The following is a 15,159-nucleotide window of genomic DNA, read 5'->3' on the forward strand; positions in this document are numbered from 1 at the left end:
TCCACTCTTTGGCCCGAACTTTGCTCATATACTGACAGCAGCTTCTTCCAAATTTCTTCAGCAGTGGCACATGTCGCAGTCAATTCAACATCAGCATCACCCATGCTACTCACGAGTATAATTTGTGCCAGAGAGTCGGCTTTTTCATACTCTCGCACAGCAAGTCTATGCGCAGTAATTTCACCTTCAGAAGCAGCCGTGGCAAGCATACCGGGATGTCTTCCTCCGTGAACTACATCGGCCACTTCGTGATGCTTCAAGAATAATTCTATTTGCCGTTTCCATCTACTCCAATTTTCCGCACCCTTCAGTTTTTCAATATTGGCTCGGAAATCCATTTTATAGTCCGTTTGGAACATAGAACCGAAGAACAAATCGCCAAAACTAAAGTTGCGATTGGAGTTCACAAAAATAACGTTCTCTCACTAAAACTGACCGCACATTTCCGGTGATCAAGCAGACTGGGTCCATAACCTGTTGAAATTATTGACTTCTAGATAGTGGTAACGTTATTTTAATATCAAACACAAATACAATGAGAACTTCTTGTTCACACGAAACAGAATTGACTTCAACTGAGCACATGGTGTGAATCGCACAGCATGCTACAACCAACCATCGATATATCGATAGTGTCTAAGCAAACTATCGAATGTAGTTAATTTGCTTTTCAATAGGGAGTAATTGAGGTCTACAGGCTCAAAGATGCAATATGAAATGAAGAACTCAATTCATCTAGTTTTTAAGAGCCAGAACAGCGTCAAAATCTATTTCCAGGCTTGCATTTGCTAAAAATTTTCGGGGCAGGACCCCTGGTAAGAAGGGCCCCCAGAGACCTAGCCGAGGGATCCCAATCATCCCTTACCTATAGGGACTAAAGTACCGCCATAAGTTTTCAAAATATCAACAGCTGGTTCTCAAGAATGTTTAATAAAGTTTTCCTTACATATATTACATAAAATTAAACTTTTTATCCCTGAGCGTAATTAAAAAGGCTGGATCCGGAGAAGGAGCGGTGAGGGAACAAGTCCGACGTTTAAGGGTGTTCTATCCTAATTCAAAAATTCAACCGTCGCCGGATTTTAGTTGCGAAGTCGGCCGCTACGGCCAGTGGAATGGGAAGCCTCCTTGGGTGGAGGGGAGGAGTCGCTGATTGAAGGAAAAAAAAGGAAAGGAGGAGGGGTCGAGCTTCGCTCCGACCGAAAAAAACACCCGACGCTGTATCAAGTTTCACTGCGGAGGGGCGATATTGAGAATAGTCAGGATTCGGAGGTTGATTTTTGCTCTCTGGCGGCATTAGTCCCACTTCAGCCACTCGGTTGCCGTTTCTTGGAAGAATCCAAATACGCACGCTCTCGACGAGGCTGGGAAGTGCGGCCGGCTTCTATGAAGAAAGGCGATTACTTGCATTGTTCTCTCCTTATTCGACTCTCCTTGAAGGGGAGAGCTGGTCAACGTTCATATCACAAAATTGTTAAGTGCTATTCAAAAAATCGTAAAAGTCAATTACGCTAACCGAAATGCGCGTACTTCGTGAAACTTTTTTTAAGTACAACTTTACATTTTTACGTTATTCCTCAGTATGAATGAAATAGTAATCACCCACGTCCATTTGAAAACGTGTATTCAATACAGTTACTTTCCGAAACATGTTTATTCAGTAATCATAGCGCTGCAGGGAGAACACTAATGAGACAAATGACAAATAATGAACGAACGAAAATTGATTTTCTATCATCTTTAATATTTATTGATTTATATGGTAGGAACATCATAAATTGCATATTGCATCAGACATCACATACAGCTTTAATAAGGCCAATAACCCTGAATAGATCGCATCGGGTCATATTGACTTTTTCTTCGATGTTTTTTAATAAAATGATGCCGTTCGAACTAGAGTTTTTCTGGTCTCTAATTTCTTGTAATTCTAACTCTAAGTAACGTTTAATATTCAAAGTGTTCCCCAGTTTTGCTGCAACCGAAGTTTTGACCCGATGCGACCGAAAGTGTTACAATTTATTCTCGCTTCCGATCCATCGTGAAGACGATAAAAATTCATTCGCTCGCATTTGGCTTGATGAAATCGCCGATGACTCATCTTCCTGGAATACACCCATGTGCAAAAAGTGTGTGTGATGAATCATCAGCATTTCGCCTCCTTTTGCGCAGAATTATTAGTTATAATTGTGAAAATCACAAATCTCTACTTTAATTCTGTTTCTGGAAATTATGCAAGAGATCGTGATACTAGGCAGTTGAGTGAAGATGATTAACTAGCTCTTATTAGTCCCCTTTTTCTCTCAGGTGCGTATAAAATTTCCCGTGTTGATATTAGGGATATTTGGAGCAAAGAAGTCTATCAAATTTTTTCCCGTACACTGGGCTATCGGATTTTTTTTCTACGGTGCATTAGATTTTATAACCTTAGCACTAGACTACAAAGTAAGAAAATTGACTAGTAAGCCGCAGTTACTGAGTTCATTAATAAAATATCAAAAAAAAATTGAATTTACAAATACACCATCAGAGTACATCACGATCCTTGACCAACTTATACCATTTCGAGGCCGATGTCCTGTAACGCAGTATCTATCCAAAAGCAAAAGATATATGGTATTGAAGTCATTGCTGTGGTGGATGCTAGGAAAATTTACCTAAAAATTGAAATTTATATGGGCACGTAGCCAGATGCCCTTTCAAAGAATCCAATTCACCTCATGAAATTGCCAAACGCTTAGCAGAGCACATTGAATGCAGAGGAAGAAATATTACCAGTAACAATTGGTGTACCAGCATGCCTTTAACAGTAGAACTTAATCAAAAAAAGATTGGCTACAGTAAGGACGATGAGTAAGAACAAAGCAGACGTTCCTCCTGAATTTCCCCCAAGAAAAAATAGAACCTTACATCATAGGCGAGGGGCAGGGGGGGCAGCTGCCCCCCCTCCAGAGGCAAAAATCGCAAAAGTCTTTCATCAAAATCAGTACTGATTTGAAACGAAAGTATTCAACAAATTTTCTTTAAACCCACGAAAAATGATATGCATTAGTAGGTAGATATAAGATATGTAAGTAAAATAAAAATATTTTTTCTAGGAAATGATATCATAATCTAATAATGTGCTGTTATAATTTTCTTAAAATATTTGTTTCATTCACCTTTTCCATGCTAAAATGTCACAACTTGGCTTGCGCCCCCTTCTAGACTATGGCTTGCCTCCCCCCCCTAGTTATGACCCTGGGTATGCCCTTGTCTTACATCCTTCCCTTTTTGGCTTTACTCCCGATATTTCCGCATTGTAATACCTACGTTTCAATAAAATCCGTATAGTATTTACTTCTGCCATTATCCATGACGCAAGTATTACTGCCTCAAGTGGTAACAAAATGCTTCCTGACATTATATCATTTTACAAAACTATCAAGGGGGTGTGGATTCAAATGATCAGCTTTGCTCAAATTATAATTCCTTCGAATTCACATGTAAAATGACCTCCTAAATCCGAATATGAACTCTGTTTTTCTCCATCACCCACCATTTTTGGGGGAACTCCCCTCCCTCCAATTTTTACCACTTTTCGGTCATTTGGAGAAATTAAAAGGATTATTTTAGCATTTAAATTTTTCCTAGGGGTTTTGAGGGGTGCAAAATTCTGAAAAAATAATATTAATGGTAAAGATGTAGATTTGAGGGAAATTAGTCTCCGTAAATTGTGTAATAACGCATTAAAATGACCAATTTTGCTATTTTTCGCAAATTTTCACGTACTTTAAAACATTTCCAGCTTCTATTTCACATCATCCTCCCCGAAATATAATAATACATAACAGCAAGAAACAGCAGTATTAATAAAAATATTTTGCTGTATAGCATAGCAACAATAATTAAAATATGTAGCAATAGCTCGGAAGATTCACTTTACTACTCTGGCCCTCGCAGTGCCTCTCCCGCTAAGGATTGGACGGCAATTCTCTTGATTTCGCAGCTAAAAAAAAAGAAATGTAATACTTTCTAGTTCCATGCAGAATATAAAACTGAGATTTTATATTTTCATTGGATTAAAAAAGATGATTTTTAAAGTGTTTTTTTAGTCATTAACGAAAACTAATCCCCCTAAATGTACATCCTTACCATTAATTATCATGTTTTAGAACTTTTATACTCTCAAAAGCCAAATAAGAAATATAAATTCTAAAATAATCCTTTTCATTCCTCCAAATTATTGCAAAATTGATGAAAATTATATGGGGACCTTCCCCCAAAAAATGGTGGGTGATGGAGGAAAACGGATGTCATATTCGGATTCAGGTGGTCATTTTAAAAAAGAATCAGCAGGAATGGTACCAGGGCTCGAGAAAAAATTATTTTTTCCGTCCAGTGTTACAGTATCGGCCGAAGAACGAAAATGTGTCCCTTTCCATGGGATATTGTCTCCCTTTTCCGACGCAAAGCGACTGATACCCTCCCCGTATTATGTTTAATTTCTTTGCGATTTCCCTCCACCTGTTGCAGTAGTTGCACAATAAATGATTTATGCACTCTACTACGTACTGGGCAGTTGATACCGTAGGGTGGTACTTCAATCAATTTCTTCGTAACGCTGCTGTCGCCATCACCTACGAATGAAATGATAGTATTATAGTATCTTCCAGAACAATAACACTGAATTATTCCGTGCCTTATATTATCGTACCAATTATCCAATGATATTTTAATTGGCGCATCTTTATACCTGTTTCGAACCCTTCGACTTATATATGTCAGCTTCCATTACTGTCGAGGATTTGCTCCAATTTTTGTAGCATTGCTCTTTCACCTCCGATTTTGTATCGCTACTTCTCGCACAAATACAGCAGTATCTGTTCCTCACTTCAATAAACAAGACCTTCTGAGTTCGAAAGCCGACAATACGGGCCTGTGAAATGAGAGAGAATTTTAATTTTAATGCTATCAAAATGTAGTTTAAAATAAAAAAAATTACATCCAATATTGTCCTACAGAAGAGTCTCTCTCTTATTCCAATAGTAGATATTAATGCCAATGTGTTGACAAAATTCATACTGCTACATTTGGGCAATAGTAAAAGTTGTTGGACTAGTGTGCTTCTCAATATTTCTGCTCTTCTAGGTACCGAGGGATTATAGGTTTGAGATCATAATTATTAGTTAACAATCCTAAGATTGATTTGACGCAGCTCTCCATTCGTCTCTCCTACCCGCTAGCCTCTTTATAGCGACATATGTCTTCCCTTTTGCATCCTTTATAACCTGTCCAATGTAACTCATTCGGGTGCGTCCCTTGCCATTCTTCCCTTTCACTTGTCCTTCTATGAATGTTTTCATCAGGCTATCTGGTCTCATAATGTGGACAAGTAAGTTGTCCCGTCTTCTGCTTAAGGTTTTTAGAAGTCTTATTTTTTATCCCACTTTTTTTGCACTCATTCATTATTTACACGTTCGATCAATTTTATATTCATCATTCTTCGGTAGCAACACATTTCGAATGCTTCCACTCTTTGACTTCTCTGCTGCTATCAACGTCTAAGCCTCACTTCCTTAGAGAATCATACTCCATATGTAGCATATGATGAATTGTTTCCTTACTTCTATGCTTGTATTCTCAGATGTAAGAAGATTCATCTTTTTGTACTAAGCCCTCTTCGCCAGCGCTATTCTACTATTTCTTTCTTGCTTCGTCCATCGTTGGTAATTCGGCTTCCCTGGTAAGAAAACGCTTTCACCTCTTCTAACTTTTGATTTCTTAGCTTAATGTTTGTCCTAGCCTCCTCTCTTTTGCTCCATACTAATATCTTAGTCTTCCTTTTGTTGATTTTCAACTGATATCTGGCCATATTCCTTTATATATTTGTCAAAGTCTTCTTAAAATTCTTCTCTGTCTCGGCTATGACTGCTATGTCGTCAGCGAATCGTAGCATACTATTTTCTCTCCGTTAATATTGACACCCAAAGCCTTCTCCTTACAATCACCTAAAATTATAAGGTTTTCTTCACCTCTTACCTGTTTGATTACTGCTGTGATATCTTCATAGACGTCTTTAACTTCTTCATCCTAGTAGTCCGTCGTAGGTATGTTAACATGTACCACTACGGTATCTACCGGCTTAGTCTCAAGCTTTACCATAATTATCCTTTTATTTAGCGCGGAACCTTTTTCCATGAATATCGATCGTATGATCCTTATCTTTTACATAATTAACGGAAGGAGGAATATTTCTCGCAGTTTTTCAAAGTAAATTAGTAAAGGCATTAGAAATAATTACCTACGAAATTAAAGCGGGCCAAATGTTGGCAAAGTCGAATCCATTAGTTCGTAATCAGACATAGCTTAGTCCCAAGAAGATACATTGAATGAATTACACACAATTTGTACGTTGAAGATGTTGTTATAACATTGAAATCTAGGTCACATTAACTTTTCTTATAATCGTGGAAAATTGCAAGTGTTTCTTTCAATATGGAAAAATTCCGCTCCATCACGTTTGAATCTTCGGATTTTATTTGTAAGTTGAATTAAGTATATGTTTTTATGTAGAGCGTTTTGAAAATCATTAATCATTCTACCAAATAAAGTTGTTATGCATGGAACGGCAACTAAAAATTATCTACCGTGTAGTGGTTAGAGTTATTCGTAAAAGAGGATATTCCAGCGTCACATGCAAAAGGTTTTGTGCTCTCACTCATACAAAGTACTACATTGAACAAGCAAGTTTGTACGCAGTCACGCGCACGAGTGCATAGTTAAATACACTAGTGCATAGTTAAATAAGTATGATAATCGACATGAAAAAATCATTTGACTAACCTGGGATTCGAACCCGGATATCCCCGATGGCCGGTTAAATATGCTACCACTTATACCACGAAGCAACCTTTTTCCTTGAATATGAAATTCACTGACTCTTCAATGACTCTTTTTACTTGTGTCTAAGATTCGCCTAGAAAAAATTACTTGGTAATGTAACGGACCGGCAATCGGGAGGATCTGGGTTTGAATCGCGGCTAACATAAGCGAAATGTTTTTTTCGTGGCAAATAAGTCTTGGTATATATGTATTCTCATTCATATTAAATAATAGTGTAGTATAAGACCTAAAATTCCCTTCGAAATTAAAAAAATGGGAGACATATTAAGTACAAGACCTAACTTCAATCCAGGGTTCCATCCTGGAAGGGTCATACAGTGTACTCGAGGGGTAGAGAAAAATTGATCGGGTAATGCTCCTGAGAAATTTTAGTTTCTTCCCAATGACTACAACCGCTCTGCGGTGATGTTAGTATCATTCTAAACTGAAGAACTTTTAATGAAATTACATTTAGTTGTCATAAACTTCTAGACGTCTTATTATGCCTAATAATTTCAACAGTTAAATATAATGAGTCTACCTGATCCTGCGCACTAGTATTTTACATGAAGTGTCGCATATTTATATCGCAATGTGGTCGTTTACTCTGGCACGAAATCTTAATTTTAGTTAATAACTCGGTCGATGGATGGGTAAAAATAACTAACTACCTCGTTCAGTCATTCTCACAAAAATTAGCATTGAAAAATCGCGGAAGTTGCCGCCCACTTCTGAGAAAAGTTGCATCCATCATCAGAGTTTCGGTTCATTACGACCTGTAGTGAGAACAATTCATTGAGAGTATCAATCGCTCAGAAGTGTGTAAGCAGCACGTGAAACAGGTTGTTGGTGAGAGATATAACGCGAAGTTAGTTTGCATAACTTCACTCGAGCGAAATAAATATCCCACATTCGAGTTTTATCCGTGTGTATTGTTTGTTTTCTCGTCACTCCTGCTACACAAGTAAAATTCTTGTCTTATACTTGTAAAACTGGTTTGCAGGTTCATTGGATCTCGCGTATCTAATTTATGCATACAACAAGCATATTTACGCAAATAGTTAGATAGATAGTTAAAGATTAAATTCGGTCATCTAGACGTCGTCGCTGTATTACATCGACCAAACATCAACCCCTGCTTAGTGATACAAGGTGGTTCAAGTTCAAATTCTTTCTTTTGGGTGACTCATGTAATGATTAATAATAGTAATTTTAATAAATAAGAATATTTTTATAAGAAAATAACTTTTCGAAGTTTTCTCCCTCGATTGCAAGTTATCGAGAAACATATATGTCGGAAATACGAGACAAATAAACCAACGTGATACTTTTCATATCGTGTTTTGATGACATAACGGTTACTTTTGAAAATATTTAGACACGAAATGAAGATATGCACGTTATATTACCTACTCGGTGAAATATTTATTCTTGGTTAGCGTCAGCAAGAACTTAAAAGGCAATGGTGTAACCTAGAATCTAATTGATAATGTGCAGTATATTCTCTGTATTCATCTTATTTTCAATGCTTGGTTACAAAAAATTAATATATTATAGTCACAGCCAATAAATTATCGAGAGGTAGGTACTTACTTTAAAGCAGTTTCTCCTTCTGTAGTGTAAATAACATCTATTATTGCAGGTTTGTAATGACTAAAATGGTTAAAATAATTTGATAGTCTATTTCTTAGCTGCATCACGTTTTTACAGATTTTACGTGGATGAAAATACGTGTCTAAAGATATACTAACTGTTAATAATGTAGCACACTTAAAAAGGATTTATACATTCACCATTATTCCTAGTACTTCTTTTCCACCTTCCCACAAAAGATATGCTTCCTCTTTGATTTCCTTTCACTTTCCATGCATGAGAACAGAAAACTTGAAAACTCGCGCTAGCCCCGTTTCAAACATGCCGCTCGCAACACAAGAACACAGGGCTTCGGATAATAACGAAAAAAACTGTTGGCCTGCTGGGGCCCGACCACGGGTCAGACGGGCTTCTTAGGTCGAGGAAAGCATAGAGGAAAAAAAAACCAGATGTAGGGGACACAAGAGACGATGGAGGGGAGGTAGTGAGAGAGACTGCTGTGGCAAGGAGTGTCGACTGTGTGTTAAATTCGTGGCCCGGCCGACCTAGTGCTCATACGCAGCAATAGATGGCGTTAGTTGTCACCGGGAAATTCAAATCGGCCTCACTGCCTATTCCATTTATTCCAGTAGTTTTAAAAGGGATATTTTTTTCCAAGGAGTCTTGGTTTATTACAACTCAAATTAACACCAACATATCAAATATGTAAAAGTGATAATTTTAATTGCAATAGACCAAACCTCCCTAGAAAAAAACATTCCCTGAAATTAAAAGACTAATTATACAACTGGACTTCATAATATACTTATTTATTGTTTGAAGCATCTTGAAACTGGAACATCTCACCCTAATAGGAATTTATTCACTAAGAATTACTGATCATTATGTAGAATCAAATATTTACCAAAATAATCTCTGGGTACTGCGAAGCTTAGAGATTATTAGTGAAATTGCTGCAATAAATCACGGGTTGCACGCTTTGGTATACTGGGAGATAGAAAAAAAAATTGCACTTCCTAATAAAGATTTAATTAACGAAATAATGAGCAGTAAACACAGCAAAATCAATACAATTGCAGTCAACACACAGCAGATGTCAACATGAATCCATGATGATTAAAAATACATCACACATTCCAATAAAATACATTTTACTGTACATTGCTTAGAGGAATAAAAGCCACTAATTTTCTCCATAGTGATGATCCTTGATATTTACTCCAACAAAGAAACCCTGAAAGAAATTACCAACATTAATGAATCTGCATTAAAAAAAGGCAAGTGTGCCACCATCCTTATTAAAAAATTATAATAATAACAACGTTTAATGTCCTGCAGGTTAACATGAATAACATAGGGCATAATCATAGAAAAAATACATACAAAAGAAGAAACAAGCTGTAAAATGCAGATTACAAAAAAGTTATCATTCAAAATCTCAACGACGCTGTAGTAGCATTTATGGATATGCAGATGCTTTAATTTATTTTTAAAGATATTTTGGCAGGCTAAATGTTTAATTGAATTAGGAATCTTATTGTCGGTCATTGAGGCCGAATTGAGGACCTTTCTTGCTTATGTTCAGTGGCTGATTAGCCAGATGAACATTTTCTTTACCACATTTCACATGGCTATGTATAGCAGAATTAGGCATCAGCATATGTTGATTACTACAGACAAACGTAAAAAAATTCATGACAATATAAGTACATGGCAGAGTGAGTGTCCTTATTGAAACCCTTAACAATGATTTAACAGCCACCTTTCACATAGAAATTGCTCCATCTCTAGCTACACTAGCATAACTCTCTAGCTACACTAGCATTTCCCCAGAGGAAAATTTTGTAGTCTAAATAGGAATGAATTTGTGCATAGTTGATAAGACCTAGTCTGCGTGGAGGTAGTTGGGGCAAGTAAGTTTCCCAATCAAGTGGATACCAGTAGTAATTTCATTATTCTTGTAATATGTAGTCACCAATGAAGATTCACATTAAGATATTATCTAAGATATTTGGTACTGTCACAGTGTAAAAAATATTCCTGTATGATAATTCCAATATGCCTGTAAATATACGTAAAGGGCCCAAAACTCTGTCAATATTATCATAAAAAATTAAACTGGGCACAGACAGTGTACTTCACGTTGTGTCTCTGATCCATCTTGCAGCAACAAATAATTAAAAATATACTGAAACAAAAAATGCAGGTGAGAGACATTTTGAACAAGCCAATGGCCTCATGAAGGTGATACACATTAAATTATTATGGCCACCAGAGATTTAAATACTGCATAAATATCACTACATACTAAAATGCACTCAAGATGCAGCAGAGTTTTAAAAGAGTCATTTAAATTCCCGTGTGGTATAGGGCCACAAGAGATATTTTATTTTTGCTTACATTTAGATTTTTTAATAATTACATGACCTTTAGTTCAACAGCAACACACTTCCACCATCCTTGTGAGGAGAATTCTAACATGAGGTCACCAAAATGCATCGAACAGCTAGCTGCAAAAAATGTGAAAGGCAACTGTAATTTGATGATAATGGCCAAAATAAAAGCATTGAATGCATATGTAATAGCAATTTGCTGATTATTCTGTTATGAAATGCAACCTTTCATAGAATACCATGGACATAATTTGCTTAGAAAAAATACTGGCAAAGCTAAATGATTAATTATGAATTTCATGCACAATATAAATTTGCATCGATGTGGATGAGTAGATACAAAGTTACTTGTGATATGCAAGAGCTTTCACCTTCTTTACCATGTGATGTAGAAGCAACCATATTCACACCAGAGGAAATTTTAACAATGGATTTATAAGAGGCAACAGAAAAAACAGAGATGGCACGGCATTAAAATTTGATTGAGGGTTTCATTTGTAAATTACTCTCTGAAAAAATGTCTTCCACAAATAATGAAGTTATTATTTAGCTTAGCAACATCTTGTAAGAACAAATTAGGGTTGCCACATAATTCTCACCACTTCTTCTGATGTCACGTAGAAAGCCATGTACAAAACAAAACGGTATTCTGAATACCAAATACAAGTCATTCCATATCAATGCCACCACAAAATTAGTCTCTGACCCGCACAAACTTGGGTATGCTATAACTTGGTCCTTGACATATCTTTATTATTTAAATAGAGAGGGCAAAAAAATTATTTTTAAAGAGCTATCAGCATTTATGGTATAACATGGTTTCTGAAGATTGCCAAATCAATGCAATACAAATAAGATAAGTCATGCAGAATATCGGCATAAAAACAATAGTCCTGGCAATTCGCTGTACACGAAATTGCCAACAAATTAGCATAATACATACAAATCAGCACAATGAAAATGATATCCTTAACGTCGGTGTTAATTCACCGTCATGATCACTTACACAGAATGCAGTTGTACTGAGACCGTCACCTAATATAGCTCTCAAGTTTTTAATACCGGAAATTTTATCTCTATTTTCAAGGCTTTATACATTATCATTTCATTGGTAAATAAACTCAAACTGACAACTCAATTAACTATAACACAGTGACCATTAATCACATACCGCATTAGGTAATCAACTACATCCAACAGCAAAAGAAAACACACATCTACGTACAATCGCGCAAGGTAAAACATTTCAGACAATATTTTTATCCATAAATTGAGCACTACATACATCAAATACTTACACGACATAAATGACCGCGTACACGGCGTTTACAGCCACTTTCATAGCCTGTGTAGCCGTCTGAGTAGTATGAGCAGTCAAACCGCACAAACAACATAGCCATTTCCTTCAAGGTAGATATCCTCGGATTACAATGTTGAGTATCCCTTAAAGAAATAATGGCAACATTAGCAACAAAAACCCCATAAAATGACAGATCAAATGAATGTTTGACAAAATCAACAAATCCTTACCTGGGGCCGTATTCTGTAACTCCAAACCGATCGGTGCGGCACCGATTCGTCGGGTGCGACGTCACACCGACTCCCGGTAAGAAGTCGTGCGATTCTGTACGAACCCGGTCGGTGCGGCACCGACGAGAGGACGGGAGATCGTCGGTAGCCGTACCGACAGCAAAAAGGTGTCGGTACGGCCACCGACTAGTGGGTTTCATGAACTCCCCGGAGCGCATTGTACATTTTATTTTGTTTTTACCTCATCACCGAGTAAATAATGAGGTTTTCTGCAATGTTATCTTTTTCTGCCCCTTCGAATACGCCTCTATAATTCACTGTGTCATCATCTATATTAATTACCTTGACAGAAATATAAGATGATGGTTAATAAAAATGAGGTTTGCTAACATATAATGACTTTCTCTCATTTATGTTACCACTTTCACTCGCTTGTAATAGGCTTTATTTCTCTCTATCATCATTTATTTGCTCCTTTGACATAAAAAAGATATTTTTGATTAAATATGAGTTTTGCCGCAATGTTATCACTTTATATCACTCTGAATAGGCGACTGTTATTTCACTCAATCATCAATTTGGCGTTTCTCTCGGCATAGAAATAAGATCTTTTTATTTAAGTATGAAGTTTGCCACAACGGTATCAGTTTCTTTCATTTGTAACGGGCAACTATATTTCATTTCATCGTCAGCCATTGATTCCCTTGACGATAAAAGAAGATATTTGTTAATAAGTATGAGGTTTACCGCAATATTATCATTTTCTCTCACTTGGAATGCGCAACTTATACATATGTATTTCACCCAATCACAATTTATTTACTTCCTCGTCATTACACTTCTTTTAATTGCACCCAGCTCCATATTTTTATAACAATTTCCTAACTTGTTCCTCTAATATTACATTTGCATTTGAATCCTACGTTCACGTTCCATGGTATGCTATTTTCGTCTGCTACGGTGCCAATGGCATAACCTTCCGTTGATAACATTTAAACGGAACTTACTTAATGACAACTATATTACCAAATCATGAATAAATAGCATTATACGGAACCAATATTTAAAGAAAGAAACTACGATCTCAAGGATAGTTTCAATAATTCATTCCAGCAACAACAATCTCCATCACATACCAACTTTATTGTGATGTTGTAATATTGTTTCCTTCGATTCTGTAGGTACAGCATTACTACCACACATTATATCAGCATTGTTAACAACTTATCCAATATCGTTTATCTTAATCTAGCAATAAGTCGTAATTTCCGCAAATAAAAAGATTGAGAATGACGACAACAAACTGTGCCAATGAGTCTTCACTTGTTTTTACCCTTCTTTCATTGGTGGAGACACGTGAAACTTCGGATATATTCGGATTTTCCCTGTTTGGGAAGGAAGGGGAACCGTACCGACTGGTTTGAAACCGACGACCTTACAGAATCGCTTAAAGTGTCGTCGTCGGTGCGGAATCCGTTGTCGGTACGGTTTGATGTCCAGTCGGTGGGCTTGAAAGGGAAACCGACCGGTGCGGCACCGACGAAATACAGAATACGGCCCCTGGTGAGTGGTCACGGAAATCGGAATATTTCACTGCATTTTCATTGACAGCCACTGACAACACATTTGCTACGTAATATCAAGCGTTATCTCACTTTAAATTTAGCTTGAAGCACATTTTCAACACTTATAGCCTTTAAAAAAGCAATGAGGCACGACAGATTTCAAACCGCAAGCAACGGAAAACTTGGTATCAAAGATCATGTATTTCAGAAAGGAACCATGGAATCGATGCGCATTCCCGTCGTTACTTGTTTACCGCACCTATAAAAAACGATATAGTAACTTTAATTCTTCATTTTATGCAATATTATTCACCAGTACGTCTTTTTTAAAACAATAAAGAGATATTACTGTATTTCACAATTCAAAATTCAATAATCAAATTTAAGTACAGCTTACCGCACCTATAGAGGGTATCCAGTCCGAGGGAACCAGTTTGCCCTATCCTCTTGGACAGCTATGGCTGTGGGGTGAGAAGCTCTTTCACCGAGAGTGGGGGATCATACAGCAGCGCCATGGAAGAAAAGATCGTAAGCGCTTGACGTTGAGAAAACACGCTCGGGAAATTGAGCTATAGTGTCGTTATTACAAATATTACATTGATGAAACGTATCTTATTTCCAAGAAGAAGGATGAATGTTCTCATTTCCCGAAAAAAAAAATTCAAATCGCATTTTCTACGTGGTAGAATTACATCGAGAAAACAGGCGTTTTATTGTGTTTTTCAGCGCAAATAACTAATTAATAAATGCTTTTCAAATAATTTTTTTTCACTTGCCAATAACAATAATCTTAGCTTAAACCATATCCAAAACAAGTTCTCTCCAGAGTGTATAATAAGCGAGCAAATGGCGAGCAACCTGAAGTCTGCAGAGCCGTTTTTCGCGGAGGTATAGAACACCCTTAATTCACGTACACAACAGGTACGTGTTTTCCATCAGACACAGCGCGAGGCTACCCAAGTAACCGCTCAGCCTTCACATCGCCCCGTGAGGCCTTCCTATTGGTAACGGTAGCAGCATTTCACATCACCTGTGCAACTTCCCATGGAGACCAGCTCCCACGCCAAGATGTTGTAAGGTGTTGGAGCCACACCCAAACGTGATTCTACATCCGACGGCTAACCCTACCTCGGATGCAACACTGAGCAGACGCAAGAACTGCAAGCATGGACGCTTATGCTTTTACAATATATACTTGTAATAATACCTACTTC

General features: G+C 37.1%; 1 long non-coding RNA gene across 1 annotated transcript; it reads right to left on the minus strand.

The window, feature by feature from the left end:
* Positions 1-13,968: 13,968 nt before the first annotated feature.
* On the minus strand, positions 13,969-14,417 carry LOC124171054. Its single transcript, XR_006867636.1, has 2 exons — positions 14,348-14,417; positions 13,969-14,204 (listed from the first exon to the last, which is right to left on the minus strand). It is a non-coding gene; the product is annotated as an uncharacterized LOC124171054 (long non-coding RNA).
* Between the last annotated feature and the right edge of the window lie 742 nt (positions 14,418-15,159).

The sequence above is a fragment of the Ischnura elegans genome, chromosome X, assembly GCF_921293095.1.
Source record: "Ischnura elegans chromosome X, ioIscEleg1.1, whole genome shotgun sequence".
NCBI classification, from domain to species: Eukaryota; Metazoa; Arthropoda; class Insecta; order Odonata; family Coenagrionidae; genus Ischnura; species Ischnura elegans.